Genomic DNA, 20,764 nt, shown 5'->3' with positions numbered 1-20,764 from the left:
GATAACTAAGGCTTTGAACATAGGAGAGGGAGAGGATTCTGTTAATTTAAACGATGACTAGCCTAAATTGTTGTTTGACCCTGAGGCCAATGGAATTCATCAGCAAGAGGGGGTTGCTCCGTTTTACATCAGCCTAAATATTCATGATAAAAAATTTCATAATGCTATGTTGGACTCAAGAGCATCCCACAATCTCATGCCAAAAGCAATAATGGAAAGATTGAAGCTAGACATAACTAGGCCTTACAAGGATTTATTTTCTTTTGACTCTAGTTAGGTTAAATGCCTTGGTTTAATCAAAGAATTGTGTGTGACTCTTGTCCACTACCCTGCAAAGAGCATTCTAATGGACATTGTAGTTGCAGATATCCCACCAAAATATGGAATGCTACTATCTCGCTCATGGGGAGCAAAACTGTAGGGATCTTTGCAGTTGGATATGTCTTATGCAACCATATCTGTTTTTGTTCAACCAAGAAAATTATATGCGGAGACATTGATGAAGTACATGGTTAGTAGTGAGGATAAACCCCAAAACTTTCCCATATACTCCATGCACTCAGATATGACTCCTTCATCTTATACAATGCCGAAACTGATAAAAAGGAAATCACAGCCAAAGACCTTAAGTACAGAACAGCTGATAGTGAGAACATATTCCATGAATCACTTTGGCATTTAGACTTTGATGGGCCTGTAAATAGGTTAGGGGCTGGTGCATGAATCTGGATCCATAATATGGAAAATAACCATGCTGAGGGTCATGCTTTGAGATTGAACTTTAAATGTACCAATAACATGGCCGAATATGAAGCCCTCATTCTAGGGTTACAATTGGTTAGGAAATTGGGAGCCAAAAGAGTTTTTGTCATGGGAGACTCTGAGCTGATTATCAAACAGATTGATGGTGAATATTTTGTCAACAACCCTAGGCTTGGTAGATATAGAGACACTGTTTTAGACCGTGTTAAGGACCTCCTGGAATCAAACTTTGCTATCATTCCCAGGAAACAAAACATGCAGGCCCATGGTCTGGCTACATTTTCTAGTACATGTAAATCTCCATTTCAACCAAACCACCAGTACACTGCAAAGATCAGACACAAGCCTGTTATACCTGACAACCTTAAGTATTGGCAGATCTTTTCCCAAGACTCCTAGATCTATGATTTCATGAACAATGAAGGTGAATTTCAGAACTGTAAGATAGATATTGACTGCGCAATAGACAATAATGTTGAAGATAACTTAGATGTAAATCTTTTTGATGTACATGAACCAACTAAATTTATAAAGTCGAAATATATAGTTTAGAGAATGTAGAGATAGATGAAATAATGGATGATGATCTTGAGATTCTTAATTTGAAAGATATTTTTTTCCTAAAGGATTAGTACCTTTAGAGGATTTGTTTGACTCTAATGATGTAGCTAGAAAGCCCAAGATGGAACCTCTCAGAGATGACATAGAATAAGTTAATATAGGAACTAAAGATAATCCAAAACTCATCAAGATATCTAAAGCCTTACCCCCAGAGGAAAAGGTCAAATATATAAATCTGTTTAAATAGTTTCAGGATGTATTTGCTTGGAGTTATGAAGACTTAAAATCTTGTGACACCAGCATAATCCAACATAAAATACCTCTAAAGGAAGTTCATAAACCTTTCAAACAGAAACTTAGAAGGATAAACCCAGTTCTTATGCCATCCATAGAAAAAGAGGTTAAAAGAATGTTTGATGCTCAGATAATAGCACCCATTAGATACTCAGACTAGATTTCAAACTTAGTTACAACTAGGAAAAAGACAGGTGAAATTAGACTTTGTGTAGATTTTAGAAACTTCAACAAGGTTTCTAAAGACAACTACTCCTTACCGAAAATTGATCATATATTACGAAGGGTAGTGGGCTCATCTAGGATTTCACTGTTAGATGGATTCTCTGGCTATAACCAGATATTAGTCCAACCTGAGGACCAACCCAAAACTGTGTTTACTACTCCTTGGGGTACCTTCATGTATTTGAAGATGCCCTTTGGATTAATGAATGTAGGTGCCACATTTCAGAGAGCTATGGATATAGATTTTGCCAAAGAAATCCATGATTTCTTAGTTGTATACCAGGATGACATTACAGTCTTCTCTAAATCAAACAATGAACACTTAGACCATCTCAGAAGAGTATTTATCAAATGCAGGAAATTTGGGATTTCTTTAAATCCTAAAAGGACACTTTTTGGTCTTGAAGAGGGAAAGCTGTTAGGACACATCATATCCAAGGATGGGATTAGGATAGACCCTTCTAGAATAGAAGCCATTTTGACCATTTCCCATCCCCGAAACATAAAATAGCTACAATCATTTCTAGGTAAGATTAATTTTCTTAGGAGATTCATCTCAAATCTAGCAAAGTTAATTAGGGAATTAAATAACATGCTTAAAAAGGACTCATCAATCAAGTGGACATTGGAGGCCAAAAAATCCTTCGAAGCTATTAAGGAAGCATTAACTAAGACTCCAGTCCTGATTAGTCCTGACTTCAGCAAAGATTTTATTATTTTTTCATTTGCTTCAGAACACACCATTGCAACAGTCTTGTTGCAAAAGAACAATCAAGGATATGAACAGCCAATAGCATTCTTTAGTAAATCCTTGAGAGATGCCACCCTAAAATACAATATCATGGAAAAATAGGCATTGGCTTTGGTTAAAGCTATCAAAGATTTTAGAGTATACATTTTGTACTCTCACATCATTGCTTATGTTCCAAACTCTGTAGTTAAGGACATTTTGACTCAAAATGGGCCTGAAGGAAAAAGAGGCAAGTGGATTGCCACAATATTGGAATATGACATAGAGATAAAACCTACCAAGCTCATCAAAGGCCAAGGTTTAGCCAAACTCATGGTTGAATCAAACTGTCAAGACCTTGATATCAACTTCATTAGTGCTTTGGATGATCAAGAGGAGATGGCGACTCCACAGATCAATGAATCCTTTACTGAATCACAATGGTATGCAGATATTACATTTGTATTACTAAATTTACAAGCTCCTCCTCGACTGACAAGAACCAAAGCTAGATTCTTAAAAATGAATACATTAAGATATTGTGTTATAGATAATGCATTATTTTGGAAGGACAGTAGTGGTATTCTCTTAACATGTTTATTAAAAGATGAGGCTGACAAATTTTTTCAAGAGTTTCATGTAGCGAACTGTGGAGGACACTTGTATCGGAAGAGTAATGCTAACAAGATTTTGAGGGTTGGTTTCTACTGGCCTACTTTGTTTACAGATGTTAAAAAACATGTGACCTCCTGTCACAAATGCCAGATTTTTTAGGGAAAGAGGAAATTGTTACCCTTACCTACTAAGCCAATTTCCACTGAGATTCCATTTCAACAATGGGGGTTAGACTTCATTGGAGAAATACACCCCCCATCCTCAGCTCAGCATAAGTGGATTCTAATAGCCATAGACTATTTTACCAAATGGATAGAGGCCATACCTTCTAGGCAAGCCACAAATACTGTCATAATCACCTTCCTAGAGAGTAATATCCTTTCAAGATTTGGATGTCCCCAGAAGCTCATTACTGATAATGCAATAGCCTTTAAGTCCAAAAGAATGATAGATTTCTGTAATAAATACCATATCACCCTTAGCCATTCCATAGCATATTACCCTCAAGGTAATGGACTAGAAGAGTCATCCAACAAAAGCCCGGTCAATATTATCAAAAATTCAATGGAGGATAATAAAAATACATGGAATAAGAAGTTAGTCAATGCCATATGGGTAGATAGATTGACTACTAATAAGTCCATTGGAACATCACCCTATCAGCTGGTTTATGGGATGGGTGCAGTTTTCCCATCATCCTTAGGAGTGCCAATCATGAAAATCCTTCAAGAACTACAGGTGGAACCGAATGACATCCAAAGAATAATAAACCAAACTATACACCTGCAATAGACCAGAGAAGAGGCTTATGTAAAATCACAGATAATCCAGGAAAAAATCAAGAAAGTCTTTGATAAAAAGAATAAAGCAGATGATTTTCACATAGGACACAAAGTCCTCAAATGGGATTCAAGGAGGGAAGATAAAGGCAAGAATGGAAAATTTGATTTTCTGTGGTAGGGGCCTTACATCATTTTGGCTACAGAGGCAACAATGCCTAGTTCATTTAATTTTCCATCATTGTACATAACATAGCAAGAGTGTAGATTGGATTGGATGGTAATCCTTTGAAGTTGAAGCCCGGAGAGAAGGCCCTAAGCTTTAAAAGATTTACTGTCATATGTATCAATAATGCAGATTCACAAAAGGAAACTTTGCAAGGTAACATCATCTACAATTCAAAGGCTACTGATATTTAGAGTTCTTGACATTTCACTAGGAAATTCCACCCCCAAGTGGAGCCACTATTAGGGTCCTATAGTGATAGGATTCATAATTTTGAATTGGCTAAGTTTGAGCCTTGTAATATTGTACATACCTTTGCTTTCTGCAAATGTTTTCCATATTAGAAAATTTAAAAAATGTAAAGAGGGTATGTCCTAAAAGAAAAATCAAAGGACAAAAAGAATAAGAAAAGATCAAAAAATGAAAAATATGAACCCAAAAAAACAAAAAATAGATCATGAAAGTGAGAAAGTCTAAATGCCAATACTATGTTACTGCTTTACTATCTCAAATAATGGTTATGTGTATTTTTTCATACATGCCACAACCCATAGTAGTCAAACTGTTTAAACTTGGCTATTTCATGCTTTGAATTTTATGTTTATAGTTAGAGAATAAAATCTGACCAAACAGTTTAATCTTGGCAGATCATTAGATAGGTAGAGAAAATAAAAAGAGATCATCAATTTAATCTGAGCTGTTGGATGATATAAGGTTAAAATTAGATATTTTACTTTTCAAAAGCAAAATGAATGATAAGGGTCTGCTAGTCTAAATGCACCCAAATAAAATGAAGAAAAAATTGTAGGGTAAATAATGGGTAAGCAAAAGAAACGTTGCTGAAGTATAAACTTGATTGGATAAAAGCACATTTATCATGCTTGATTATATGTTTCAATGTGCATGAGTAGTTAAGAAGGCATAAACAATGGTTTACAAGTTCATTTAATTAACTCCCCTTCATTCTTTTCATCCCTTTACTTACTAATTTCCCCATCCACAAGTAAGTTCTATTACTTAAATCCTTCAAGTCATAAAGGCTCAGAGCATTTTTCTAACTTTTGGTGGGACCGGACCCTTGGCTTAATGACTTATGGACATCAAGTGTTAGAGTTCCCTTCATAAGATTCCTTTTCCCTTCATTACCCTAATAAAACCCCTTTTCCTAAGGATAAAATTCATTTGCCTAGGAAAAGTAAAAACCCCCACGTTAAATTCTATTTCACTCGAAAAACCCACAAAAGTGTTTTATCCTAAGTATGAAATCTATGTGAATACAATGCTCAAATTTTACATTTGTGCTAAGGGAATGCTCACCCCGCTCATTTCATATTAATTTTTTTACTTTATTTTATAAATCCCCATACACCTTTTTCCATATATTAAATAAATCCCCTATATAAATATCCCAACCCTTAGTTTTAATATAAACTATATAAATTACCCCATATCTCGACAAAACTGATAAATCCCGTCATTAAGCCCCGCCCGATCGTTCTAACGCATGATTAAGTCTTAATTAATCCCAAACCACCGAAGATTAAAGCCCGCCACCCCTCTCCCCCATGCTCTTATCACCCGCGCACCTCCCTCACCCGACTGTCGTCAAATCATCATCGCCCATATCCGACGGTTCACTACCATATCGGCCGCACCCGACAGCCGACCTTTACCCACCCAATAAGGTGGTTTTCCCGGCCCCCCAATTGCTATGTGTTGGGCGATGGAGTAGATTGGGTGACCCCTCCTAAATATCACTCCCTCCACGAAAGCGGTGCAATGGCTTGGGAAACCGCCTCCCCGCCAAACCCGAAAAACCACCTACTATTCATATGTGAAATTACCCGCTAAAAAGTGACCGTTGCTCAATAAAAATCTTGCGAAGCCCTTTTTTGCCTTTTTTTGCTCATTTTCTCTGTGAACCTCTACAAACTAGTGTGACACCTGCAAACACTAAATTTACCAATTAACCTCAACTTCCACTCCTGAAGAAGTTTTAGAAACCTCAATCAACCTCTCAATCTGTACCAAATTCATTCAAACATCTGCAATTACCATGAACCTCAAATTTGAAGCTAATTCACCCAATTCTAGATATTTAAAGATAAATTACGAGTCACCCTTTCCAATTTGAAAGCGTTCAGTCTGTAATTATTTTAATTAAGTAAAATTAATTGAAAATACTTTAAATTTAAAAGTCTATGCCCAAACCCTTTTGAAAACTTCCAATTTCTGTCAAAAACCTCTGAATAAACCTGTGAAAGCCAAATTCAAATCCACAAGAACTGTATTATGGCTGCCCCTATCGCCATGGATGCCATGCCTATCACTACTCCCCATTTGGACATAGACTACCTCCCCCTGGTGGATAGGGATTTTCAAATCAGAGATACAAGTGCATATGAGGTCCTGCTCAAAATTCATTGTTTGAGTAAAGACAGATATCTGAACCATTCTGATGACATTGGCCTTTGGGACTCCAATTTGCCCAAATACTAGTTTCCCCAAGTACATATCTTTCCTGAAATTTTCCATGTGTGCCATGCCCATTACATTCCCAGCCAGAGAGCTATAATGTCCCCTGACCAAAAAGTTTTGTTCACAATAACAACTGAGTCAATTAATGAGATGTTGCAAGTCCAACCAGGTCCTGACCTGACCCCACTCTCCATTGGGGATTTGTTAGACCTGTACACCAAGTTGACCCCCTCTAGACTAGCCCAAATATTTCAAACTTTCATTGTTGAAGACAAGCACATTCCTAAAGATGCCCCTCCATATGTTTCTGCCATTTTCTCTAAAAGGGGCAAGTATATTGTAACTATGATATCATGTGTTTTGGGTTGTACCACTGATGAATTTTCTGATGAGATCGTCCTAGCCTTCATATCCATTTTCACCCCAGGAAATCCTCTTGCTACTTTGTACAATTATGCCCAGTTCATAGCTGAGATGATGCATGAACAGTTTACTGGAATGCACAACGAGAGAGTATTCAAATACTCATCTATACTATACCATATGTTTTGATATTATCAGTGAGACAGCTTCCCTTTCACCCTCCAAAAGCTTGATACTAGTGGCCAGCCTAGGTTTGTCATATTTTGGACACCATTATTCCACAAGTATTCATCACCATACACTTATACAGACTTTATTGATTATTTTGTCCATCCAATCATGACCATGCTGACAAGAAGTCCTCCACCCAGAATAAGCCAAGATATCAAAAGGGTCCTCCAATTGTCCAAGCAAAGTAAGGGGCGAGATTGGTAGCTTACCAAAACCACACTGAGATAAGAATATATGGTTGCCAACTAGCCCCATACAAAATCCCCAAATTCCTCCCCGTGAGGTTATTTTCTCTAGAGTATTATAGGAAAATAATGAATTCTAATGAAGTATATTTTGTCTCAACCAAGAAAAGAACCCAGTTCAAAGTTAAAAATTAGTTAGGCCCTTTCATTTGCAATTATAGAGAAGCAGGGCAGGAAGTAGATCTAATTCTACAACAAATGAAGTTCCAAAATAGTTTCATGTGGAGATATGACCCTCAAGGGTTTTTTAGCAAACTTAGACAAAAGGTCAAATTGGGGCCTTACATCCACCACCTCATACTAGAGATAGAAAGATATCCCAATCAATCTGAGTGGTTGGAGAACACTCTCATAGACAGGGATAGTACAAAGGTAGATGTTGAAAATACCTTGATTGATCTAGAGAGACAGCTTGATGAAAACTCATTCCTGTAGGTACCACAACAAGAAGCAACCATGAGTACCCCTGCTGTTTTACAGACTCCTCAGAATGAGGAAAAGAATCCCAAGAGGAACAGAGAGGGAGCCTATACTCCAGGCATGGATACATCCAATGTGCAATATGAAGGAAGCCAGAGAAAAAGGCCAAGACTCAATCCTATTTCAGAACAGGAAGACACAGGAGGATCAACAAAAGTAACCAATACTGAATTTGACATGAGTAGGGGCACAACTCCATCTGGAGAAACACAAGAGCCATCTACCTCACACACTCAAATGTTATAAAGGTAGCTCAATGTAGAAGTCTCCTCATTCAGTAGGCTTGCTGACAAAGATAAGGATATTAAGGACAGGTTCAAAGAAATCAAGATGAGAAATGAGAAATTGAAGGCACAATCTTATGCACAGTATCTCAAGATTACACCTACCAATCAAACCAGGTTGATGTCAGCTTTTGACATCAAGGAAGGAAAGATGCAAATGTCTTTCATAAAGCCAACTGTGCAACCACCAAGGACATCAGCATATTACAAAAAGATTGATTTTGAGGTATTGAAAAGGGATATTCATGCCATTGACCAAATTGAATTTCACAAATAGGCTAGAGAAATGATTTACTCGGCCCTTACATATAAAGCCATAGTTTCCCATCAATTCCAAAATTCATTAACTAATATCTCAACTCAATATCAGTTGGAGAAGGCCTCCTCACAAGCCAAAGACACCATAATCAAGTCTTTGGAAGACTTAGTGATTCAATTGGGACATGATCCCAAAGATATCAAGGCCACTAGACAACTAATTAAGAAAAATAATGATGACATCGCAGCACTTAAAAAACAACTGAAGATACCTCAACTGCAGCATCCCCAGGCACAGGAAGTCTTGGAAAACCAAACTAGACATGAAGAGTTGATGGACTTAGTCCTCAAACTTAATGATCAGTTAAGGGAGACAGATAAGGAATTGGACACCCTAATCCAATTAAAGCAAACTGATGTTACCACTACATCAGTAAATGTCATCCCAACAGTGTCAATAGTTGTTCCTTCAACATTGGCAGCCTCATTGGTTCCCACAGCTCCTATGCCCACAGCACAACAGGTTTCAACAGAGTCTACATCAGCAGCAAGTACATCAAGTGAAGAAGCAGCAAAGTTAGCTCAAGCTATGGGAGAGATGTCCATACTGGCAACATAGATGAATACGCTGAAAGAGAACATGACAAGCTTGAAAACTAATTATACGCTTGCCAAAATCATGCACAAAGAAGAAGTGTAGAAAGCTGCCAAATGAGTGAAAGATTAAAAGGCCATGGAGAAGGATCTAACATTGAAAGAACCCCCAGGGCAGGCCAAGGAACTACTATGGGCCAATATCATTGACTCTGTCAATGATATTTGGCCATCTATTCAGGTAATTTTTTAGCAGATAGATTTAATAAAGATGGCTACAGAGGCCATCCAAAAAGTAAAAGAAGAGTTAGGAGAAATGCCTAAAGATGCTACCAAAATTATCGAGTTCCTAAATAGTAAGAATAAATATGAGCTTCAGGAGTTAGAAATTTAGGACAGAACTGAAACAATTTTGGAATTGAGAAAATCCCTTTCCAAGAGAAACTTAATGTTAAACTTGGAGGACAAGTGTCAAAATATGCAGGTAGTCGTTGATAGATTTATGGCTAAATTTCAAATTTTGAGAGAGAAAGGGTTACCCAGTCCCTTAGTACTAAATGATAATCTCATGACACAACAGGATTATAACAGCAAAATCAGGGAGCTAGCAAAAGAACGGGTCACTACATCATCAATCAAGGCATTGCCAACAGGAAAAGTACTTTATCAAACATTTGAAAACTTGTTTTACCTCCACCATGAGGTAAAACACTTATTTATCAATAAGCCTACTTTTTCCAAGTACACCGAGGCAGATGAAAGATATAGAAGGATGTTGAAGATCTAATTACCTGATGCTGAGACATGGGAGAAATTGACTGATTTAATGTGAGAAATATGCAGTAAAAATGTTAGTGTACAGTAAAAGTAAAGCAGCCAGGGGAAAATATGAAGATAGATCAGTAAGGTCAAAGTGTATCAGATGAAAGCCAAAAGTAAATGAAGCTTCGAGCGTGAAAGATCAAACAACAAAGCATCATAAAGGGCTAAAATTAAACCATAAAGGCCAGCAGTACCAAAATAAAAGGGACAGCATGAATCAGTTCAATAGTTGTCTCTATCTTCTTGCAAAAAGATATTTTTATTTCCTAAATTAAATCTCAAATTAGTTTGAGATATTTTGTAATAATTTTTTGTATAAATACTTCACAATTCGAAGTATGTAGGCTGGACTCTGTTAGACATTTCTATAGACTTTTTGATCAATAAGAACCAAAAGGTTATTGTATCAGTTGATGAGCCGACAAGCCAGATTGATTAATAAAGATCATAACGTTCCAAGGATTCATGTGTTGAGTGAATATCAGACAAGTATTTTCATGTTTCTTTGTCAATTTCTCAAAGTTATTCACAATCTTGTATGTGTTTCAATCTAAATGCTATAACTGGAATAATATTTCAGAACTTGTTTAAATCACACTCTGTTTTAATAGTTAAGCATTTGAATGTTTTCTTCTGAGATTTAAATTAAAGAATTCTTAGTTTCTCTTTAGTTTAAATTGATTTCATAAATAATCCAGATTAAAGGATTCTTAACTTCCCTTTGATTTCAATTACCCCTGCCTTCATCATTCATTATCCGAGTCTGAGAACCCTTAACTGCTCTCTCACCCCGAGTGAAACCATTTCACCCCTCTGTCTCAAACACATGAAATACACTCAACTATCTTGCCCTTGGAACATCCCCTTTAGCCAGTTTATCTAGCCTTTCTTCCTTATCAGTTGACTCCATAGCCCAATGGTTTGAAAGACATCAATTTATCCATCTGTTTAAAGAGATTTCACAACCCAATTTCAATCAAAATCAAAACCCCTTGAACAATCATAGCTAGCCTAAAACATCTTAACTAAAAGAAAGTTAAAACTTAAAGAGAGAGCCCTCTCTGAGCATCAGGAAAGCTAGGCCCTGATCTCCAAAAGTGGATAGTGGTTACCTTTGGTTTTTCCTTTTACTTACTTCAAAGGAATTACTAGAGTGATAATAGGTTCCTTGTTGAACTGTTTCATCATTCAATTCCTTCACGGGTGCTTTTATATGCTTCCAATCCTTCTTTGGGCGTAGCTTTAGATGGAGCTTCCAACATATGGATTTTCAATGTGCACCCTTAATTAAATAAGTGTAAGGATTTTTATTCCTCTAAAATTTCTCGATCTTGTTTTGTGTCTCCTTCCTGGTCGACCTAACCTCCATTCAAAATTTGTCTTTGGTGTGGCTCTGGTGAGGCGACCTTGACTTAGTTCTTCCTTTAAAATTCTCACTATCACTAGAGGGTTGTGGGGTGATCTCAGCATCTTGCACTGACTCATACTTGTCACTTGAAGATTCTCTTATCTCTATGGGTTTGGAGTGTCTTTCAAATACACCAAAATCATCATCAGATTAGAACATGAAACAAAAAAATCACTGACATTGTTTACTTTAGTTTCCAATTATGAAGCGGGTGATGATGGCTTCTCTAAGACTTCATTGCACTTCAACTTTTCCAAGGCCTCTTATGAGGCTTGTAGTTGAAGTTTCAATCCTTGATTCTCTTGTTATGCTTCTTGTAACAATATTCTCAATTCAACATTCTATACTTTGATGCTCTAGTTGATCTCCTCAAATTATTCGAGCCATGCATTCTTTGATGTTCTTCCCATCATTGATCGAACACCTACAATCCCAACAACTACGATGTTCATCTTATCGCTTGAGTCAGAACCCAAGTCATGTTGCGTTGTACCAATAGTTTTTTGCTTCCCTTTGCCACCAAACTTCTTAGGCTTTAAATCTAGATGTAGTTTCCAACAATGCTCCTCATTATGCCCCTTTTTCTTGCAAGCAGTGCAAGAGGGATTTTCTTCCTTTTTCATTCTTGTCGTTATCTTCTCTGCATGGTTGTCTTGTTCATGATTTCCTTGTTCTAAAGATGACTTTATTTCACACCAGTTTCATCTAGATTAGTGGGATCAAACAACAACAATGATTGTTGTAAATAATTGTGCAAATCACCAATATATTTCATCAAAGTATTTGTTGACTCTAAATGAATATTCAATGCCAATGCTTGATTCCTAAGCTCTTCTGTAAAACTTTGAACATTTTGACCTTTTCCTTGTCTCAAATTTTGCCATTCCGTAATGTTTTTTTTCTAGTATCCCAAAGGATAAAATTTCCCTTTTAATGTAGAAACAAACTTAGTTCATGAATAAAGGAGTTTACTATTATGCTTGCTACCTTTCTGAAGTTTTCTCTCCCACCATACAAGGGTTGTGCCTTCCATCTGAAGAGATGCTAACATGATCTTCACCTCGTCCTCTTTGATCTATCTAATCCACTTGCTTATCTTTTCTTCATTAGCTTCTTCATTAAACGTGGGCAAATCAAATTTCACATCCAACTTTAGAAAAGGATTTTTAGAAGCATCTCTATGATGATTATTCAAATGGTGAGAAGAAGATGATGAAAAAGAACATTCACTTGAAGATGGAGATGGAGGTTTAAGAGTTTCTCCCCCATTTCCCTACTTTACTGAAGCATTTTCCTCTGCTCTCTCTTTCGTCTTATTTTCCTTCTTTGCTAGTCTTTTCTCATAATCTACAAACAATTGATCTACCATGCATGATATCCTTTATAAAGCTTTGTGGAAATATTTGTCATTCTCAGTGTGAACCTCGTCATTCTCGAGTTTAGTTATACATGTTGCTTTGGGTCAAAAGAATTGATATTTCCTTCACCCTCTTTGAGTTTGGCCCTAGCTATCATCCACACTCGCAATTCACATCAACAAGAAGACCACTCTTATACCAACATGATATGGGATCTTTTCTTCATTAGTTTTCCATAATTACATGAAAGAGCATGTAAAAATCATATATGCAAATACTTAAAGAAGAAGCAACATAAAAGGAGACCATAAAGACAATGCACCAATGTTTGATAATAAAGTTCATCCAATGTGGATTGTGTCTGTGGGCTTGACTCAATGTGGGGATGCATCTTCATTCATCTCAGCAAAAATGAAAATGAGTACATGGAAAAAATACATCATTATACCTCCATTTCTGAGGATGAATCGAAAATGGACTAATTGAATCCCAAATCTAACTGCACCAGCTAAATCCTTGTGAAATTTTGAGTAAAATGAGTATAAACTTAGGTATATTCCACCACCGTCATCTCTAGACCCTCAAATAATCTTTTAGATTCTACAACAGAATCTAAAGGGAGTATTCCCTAATAATATACTCATTGATTTGCATGCCCATAGGGTTCTTCATTCTCTTGGTTCCCTCGGTTTGGGTTCCTACAGCTTGTGTGTAGTTCCACCCAACCTTGTCGTTCGCTATCCATTAAATGAATGAATTGGGTTTGTGTATTAATGTGTCAGTGGTAATATCAAAGCCCGCATGGCGAGTCATTAGTTGGTGCATAATATTAGAACGTTCCAGTTTGGTATCTCCAAGGGTCAAACTCGATGGCCCACCATCTTTCGTTATATATGTTATATTTTAAAAACAACCCACCGAATTAGACGTGGAACCATGTATCATTTCAAACCTTTGTCTTTGAAACAATATATATATATATATATATATATTATTTATTACAAAACGTGTCCATTGATTTAAACCTTGAAGTGTTCACCAATTTGTCAGTTGACCAGGCCCTTTTGGACACCAAATGGGTGCCATGTGGCGCCGTATGATTGGGCCACATGGCCCCATTCTATTGGGCCACAAGCTATCTCCAAATTTAGTGGAATTGTTGTCAAACCTAGCAATCTTGCTAATTGTAGCGATGTCGCTACATTTATCTAGGGGTCTACAAATTTTAGCCCCCATTTTGCCAAATTTGGCTGGACCACCAACATTGGTGCTGGTCCAAATTTATCTAGTGCCAACTAAATTCTATCTTTTTGTCAAGTTTGACTAGGACTTTGACTTGCTGTAACTTTCGCATACAAACTCGGATCGTGGCACCATTTGCGTCATTGGATTCCTTGCAACGAGGTCTTTGATTTGGTTCTAGTTTAACTAATATTCAAGTACTTTGACTTTTGGGAAATTAGAGATCCTACTAGATCAAGCTCAAAATTTGAAGTCCTCAAATCTCAAGAAAATTGGCACCAAGTCATAGATCTCATCGAGATGATTCCAATGGCGCAAATGACACCTAAATTTGAGTTTGTATGAAAAATTTATGCTCATCTAAAGTTTTGTGTAAACAAACAAAAAGAAGGCAATGAGAAGCCAAGTGGCATACCTAGGAGGGTACCATGTGGCACCCCTTAGGAGCACCACTTGTCAACCCTTGGACACTCAACGTGGCATGACATGAATGATATGACAAGACTAGGCACACATGTAGGCCAATGGGATGGGACCATGTGGTCTAATCAAATGGTGCCATGTGGCACCAGCATCCAAGTAGACCCAACCAATCCACAAGCATGGAAAAGTTCTAGAATTGGCAGTTGGGTAAACCTGGTGGAGGTCTACCAAATTTGGCAATGGTTGGTTGGTTATATATTTATATATATTAAAACATATATATGGTTAACCATATAACCATATATGAAGCACTTTCGGATCATTTAAAAAAAATACACAATTATAACGAACCACCATAGTGTGAACCCACGGGGTTTGACCTTGAGCCACCCATGTAACACCTAAGCCACTTGACAACAAGCCAACTTGGCGGGACGTGATAAGTCTGCCCAACCAAACCTATATAAACCCATGCTTATGCATACAGAGGGGACGACACTACGAAGAGCAGTGGAACTCAACGCGCAGGCCGAGAGGGGTCCTATGCAAGCATAGATATCAAGGTGGATACTGAGAATATTCCATGGGAATATTCCAAGGATATTTTGAGTTTTTGTGGCATGAAATTTGAGGAGGAAGTGAGTTCCAAAACCTGGTCAAGTTTATACTCATTTTTCTAGAAATTTTACAAGGAATCCACTGGTGTAGTCAGAAGTGGGATTTGAGCAACAAATTTTTAGCTCACCCCAGATGTGAGGTATTGTCATTGTTTTGATGAGATAATAAAGAATCCTCTCCACTTGAAGTTGGGCCTGGAGACGTAGCTCACACATTGTGAGTGAAATTTGCTAACAAATCTTCGTGCATTGTCTATATTGTCTCCTTTTTGTGTTGCTTCTTCATGGATGTTGTATTTATGGTATTTTCATGCCCTTTAAGCAATTTTGTTTAACATCACCAAAGGAAATATCCCAGATCATCCTACCAACACAATTATATTTTCTTCACATATGGTGATCCAGATTGGATCATTATATTTTTTGTCATCCATCTCGATGCATTTGGAGTGGAAAAAGTGGAGGAATCAACTCACAGGACTGTTTTTATTGGTGGGACCCAGTTTGACAAAACGAGGTCTAAAACCTTCTAGGAGCATTTTGAGGCATCAAATGACGTTTTTTTTTGGGTCAAACTTTGTCACTTTGGTGAAACACTATTTCATGTCATTTACAAAAAACGATCTTTCCAACATCATAAGAAGCGCGCCAATTAGAGTCTGTATGCAAAATTTATGCCACTTAGAAGTTGACCTTCCTATTTTCACACTTACAGCTTGGGGGGATGCCGCGTCAGGCCCCATTATTCATGGAAAATGGGCTAGCCACATGATTATTATGTAAAAGACTATAGAAGAGTCTATATTGTAACTCTAGTTAAGAGTTGATGTAGTCAAACTTAACCACTAGGAGGTTATTGAGTTGTGTTATAACATGGCCACTAGGAGGAAGAGGCATTCCATTCTTTCGAGAGAATTTTGTTCCATAATTGAGAAAAAATCGCTAGGAGCAATAGGAGGTAGAGCACACAGAGAGGATTTTTGCACTATAGTATCGAACAAGACACAAGAGTTTACTTATTTGTACTTGCATCCATATTTCTAGACAAAGAAAGAGAGCGAAGCAACCTCACCTTCCAACTAGGTTTTCTCTCAAAAGGGTTTCCTAGAGAGCATATCTTGTGTCTTATGTGTGTGTGAGAGATTATTTTGTGGTTCTCTAATTTTCTGCATAATTTCCATTCACATGCATGCACCAATTAAGTTAAATATACATATATTAAAGTTTAATAAAGCTATAATAATGTAGAATCTCTGATTTTTAATATGATATTATCAGATCTGTTGTGATCAACTATCCCATGGAATAAACATGATCGTTTACATATCATATGGAGTTATTTAAAATTAAGACTTTGTGTGACATATGATTCAAGACTTCCCTAATGTTAATTGATCTACGATTGTAGCTAGTGTTTGGAGCCCTCTCAATGGATCTCGAGGTTAGTTAAAGGTTCTTAAATAAATGAGCAATCAATATTCAATTGAATAGATAAAAGATATTTATAGGATGGCTCCTATTGGATCCATTAGTTATGGCTATATTGAATATGTTGGCTAACTTGGTAAAGTAGGTTTGGGATCTCAAAACAGAATGTTAGGTCCCTATAATACTAGTGTAACCCCTTATTGTTATTAGTACAACCCCCTTATTATATTGTTGTGCCCATGTAGTCCCCATATTGTTATTATTGTGCCCCATAGAAGCCCAATATTGTCATTATTGTGCCCTTACATTATTATTGTTATGTAGGCTCTGATTATATTATGACCCCTTCGACTTCTATATATAGAAAGGAGATCTTGTCACTTGTATCATCAAAGAATTGATTATTTGTGTAATATAAAGGAGTTTTCCCCCTTGAATAGGCTTATTTTGAAGGCGTTTATCTATCTTTTCTATCTTTTTGTGAGCTGGTTTCATAACATTTGGTATTAGAGGAGTGGTAATTCAAGCCAATGCATTACAATATATGGTCGAATTCATTTCTTCTGTATCGATGTGATATTTCACTTCTTGAACCTTTTCCTTCTTGATATGTCCTTCTATCTTGAGAGTTTGAGGAGTGGTAATTCTTGCCAATGCTTTACAAGATATGGTTGGATTCATTTCTTCTTTCTCTGGGGTTGGTTCCTGGTGTATATCCTCTTCTTTTGATGTTTCTTGATCCTTTTCTTCCTCCTCTTCACAATCTATGTAAAATAATTTCTTCTCAACACACTTATGACCTTTAATGTATTTGTTATCACAATTGTAACAAATCCCTTTTACTCTTTTTTCTTCCAGTTGTTGTGGTGTTAACCTTGTAGGTTGTGGAAGGCTAGGAGAAACAACACTTCCATCTTTATAGTTCTGAGGGGTAGACTTCCTTGTTGCCATAATTTTTCTTTCCACTTTTCTTGCCAACCTGAATGCCTTCTCCAATGAATCAGGATCCCAAAGACAAACCTCATGTTGAATGCTATCCTTTAAAGTCCCTATGAAGACATCAAACCTTTGCTTCTCTGGAATATCATTTACCCTTATATTCAATTTTTGAAAGTCCTCAATAGGCTCTGTACTTGACCACTTTTGTTTGAGATTTATCTATTGGCTAAGGAAGGTGTCTCTCTCTGTATCCTCATAATGTGCTATCATTTCCTCTGTGAAAATTGACCACGTAACAAGTGGTTTACGAGAACAAAGCCCTTTATACCATAAAATTTGATCCAATTCTAAATATGAAGATGCAATATGTATCTTTTTAGAAGAGTGAATGTTAGTTTCAGTATTTTCAGCCTTCCTCTAGTGATCAAACATGCTCTTACAAAGTGATTTTAAGGTGTCAAGGTCAAATTTTATCATTTCAGTGAGTCTTTAAGTAAAATTTGGTCACTAGGTATTAGGTCTAGGGTTTGCTTTTACTCCTTTCAAAGTTGTCCAAATGTCGGTCCATGTCACCATTCAGCTGAGTGCACCATCATTTAGAGGGTTTTCATCATCATGTCAGGTTCCAATGGATCATTTTACACCTTGTTCACGCTTCAGTTGCGCCTAGGTAAGGTTCGTTTCCCTCTCCTAGGGTTTTGAAAGTAATTTCTCTTGGATGGTCATATCATCAGCAAATCTTGTATCATGATGTTCATACACCTTCCCCTATCCTTAATGTACCTTATTAAATACTTCCCATCACTGATATCCCTCAAATTCCTCATTTTCACACAAATCCTAGTTTCTTGCTACAACTTGGCAATTTTCTAGGCTAGACCTGTGTTTTTCCCTTTCAGACCCCTTCCCCTCACTCAATCTTTGAAATTCCACTTTCCCATGCTTCCTAACATCCCTCCCTACTTCCAAAAATTTTCTCAAGAATTTAGAAGCCCTTTATCCCCATCATTTCACTTCATTTTGACAAATCCCATGTTCCACACATCGGGATAGGTTTTACTCCATTTATGTTTTTGATCAATAAAATATGGATTTGGGAAACCTAAGAGAGTTTCCTATCCAAAATAGTCCAAGGAAGAAAAACCTCCTTCACTTTTTACACAGGTTTCATGGTTTTAGAGAAATGTCAAAAATATAGTTGCCTCAAGAGAATTGATGCACCTCTGAAGTGACCTTGGGAAAATCAAGATTTCTCCTAGATTGGTTGGCCAAATGAATTTCTTGATTAGTCAAATGATAACTACACACAAATAAATTTCCAATGAGCTATCATGAGCTCAATTTGGAGTTGAGGAAGACCTTCAAACGTTGACTGCAACAACACTCTGCGTTGAGGCAGCCTCATTTGGCACATTTTGACCAGTCTTGGGAGATTTGATTTTTTATCGACCAAATGAACTCAAAATTGAAAAATTTAAGTTGGGTTGGAAATTATACTTAATAATCTCTCCAACGAGCTATTCTACGCCCAATTTGGACACTAGGAAGGCCTCCAAACGTCTCCTGCAAAAAGCGTGACACATAGGGTTTGGAGGCGCGGCGCATAGAGCTGAAAGCCCAATTTCACCCATAAACTCTCTCAAATTTCCAAATTTTCTCAATCCTATGGTGTGTAAGTAAGTTAATATTTCTTCCCTTGCTAGTGAATGAGTTTTTCTTAAAATTTATGGTGGTTTAGTGAGACAAAACTCAAACCCTACCTCGCAATTTTTGCTCAAAAACAAGTGCTTAGGGTTTGTAGTTTGTGTTTTTGCTGCCAAATTCCATTCCCTCACTCCCACACTCTTTTTTTCCCACATTCATTTTCTAGTTTCATCTCCATATCCCTAATTTCCATATCCGTAAAGTCACTAACCCCATATTCCTAACTCTCACTATCCCAAACCCTAGCTACACATTTCTAAACCCTAATTGTTATCCCAAAGCCTAAGTACTTTTCCCTAAGCCCTTTCATTCCCCAAAACCCTACAGCTAGCATCAAATCCTCCCCTCATCAGTCCCACTCATCCATGGATCTCAAAAACATGCAAGCAACCGACAAGCTGCTAAGAGAAGGAAAACCAAGTTGACAACACTTGAAAGGGAAATTCAAGCTGAGCATGAATTTTGGCTTGAGAGAACAAACTTGCACTTGGGAAAGGATGCTAGAGAAGGCCAACAGGGAGAAGACATTGTTGAGGCATATGGCTTATCATTACATGGCAAGAAACAAAGTCTACAAGGCAAGAATCAGGAGCTTGAAAGCAAAGTTGAAAAGGGCATCGAGGAGGCGAAAGGAGAAAGAAGGACTTCAGATATTGGCTGAGGCTTCCTTGGCCCAACATAATGCTTAATGAAGAAGACTTAGCCCAAATTTCAAAAAATTTGGGGCATTTTTTGCATTTTTGAAATTTTTGGCTCAAAAAACAGGATTTTCTGCCCTATGCGCCGCGCCATGTGGCACTCGCTTTTTCTAGGAGCCTCTAAATCACAAAAACTCGACATTTTTAGATTTGGCATGGAAAAATATGTTTTCCTACCAATGGCCAAGAAATTTTGACAGCTTTTGAGCCCTCAAAGAGGTCAAAAACACTAAAAAAATGACCTCAATGCCCCTATTTTGACACACAGGAAGCAGTGTTGGAAGAACTAAATTTTGGAGGGGTAAATGGAGGCCAAATTGGAAAATTCCACTTGGGTTGGAATGTAGACAGGCAGAACTTTCCAAAAAGCACACTGGAGAAAATTTGGACACCAGGAAGGCCTCCAATAGTGGGTCCAAACAGGCACTACGCATAGAGAATCAGGCTGATGCATAGAGGAATTTTGGCCCAGTTTGACCAGAATGCTCTGTTTTTTTGCCCACTTTTGCTAGTTTGACTTTTTCACCTTTTTAGTGTCAATTTGCGATGTAATTAAATAACATTGATGGATCATGATGTAAATATGTCAAATTTTTCACTTATGGGGGTAGATTCATCTGTTAAAAAGTTGTTTGAAACTGAATGAATCAATTCCCTTGTTCTAGAGGCAATGTTGTTCTGTTGCCTGATTTCTAGTTCTCTGTTTAGAATTGTTGAAACAGCTCCTAAACATGTGAGCTCGACCCCTAGAGGCTATGATGAGCTATGGTGTGTCTATATTATGTTGTTTTTCATCATTAGCATGGTTGGACTCTTGAGAAAGCAAAGAGCTTCATTGTACACTCATATCAACATTTTGGCTAAAGAATTGAGACCAGGTTTGCAGCACTCTTTGGATCCCTGTGGCATTTTGTTTTGGTTCAGTGCTTCTCTGTCTTTGTTTATGTTTTTATGTATGATATTATCTATCGTGTTTCTTCCTAACTAAATCAAACAAGAG

Source organism: Pinus tabuliformis, chromosome 6, assembly GCF_031772625.1.
Source record: "Pinus tabuliformis cultivar Carrire ecotype Pingquan chromosome 6, CPIR1, whole genome shotgun sequence".
NCBI classification, from domain to species: Eukaryota; Viridiplantae; Streptophyta; class Pinopsida; order Pinales; family Pinaceae; genus Pinus; species Pinus tabuliformis.
This window is presented reverse-complemented; position numbering follows the sequence as displayed.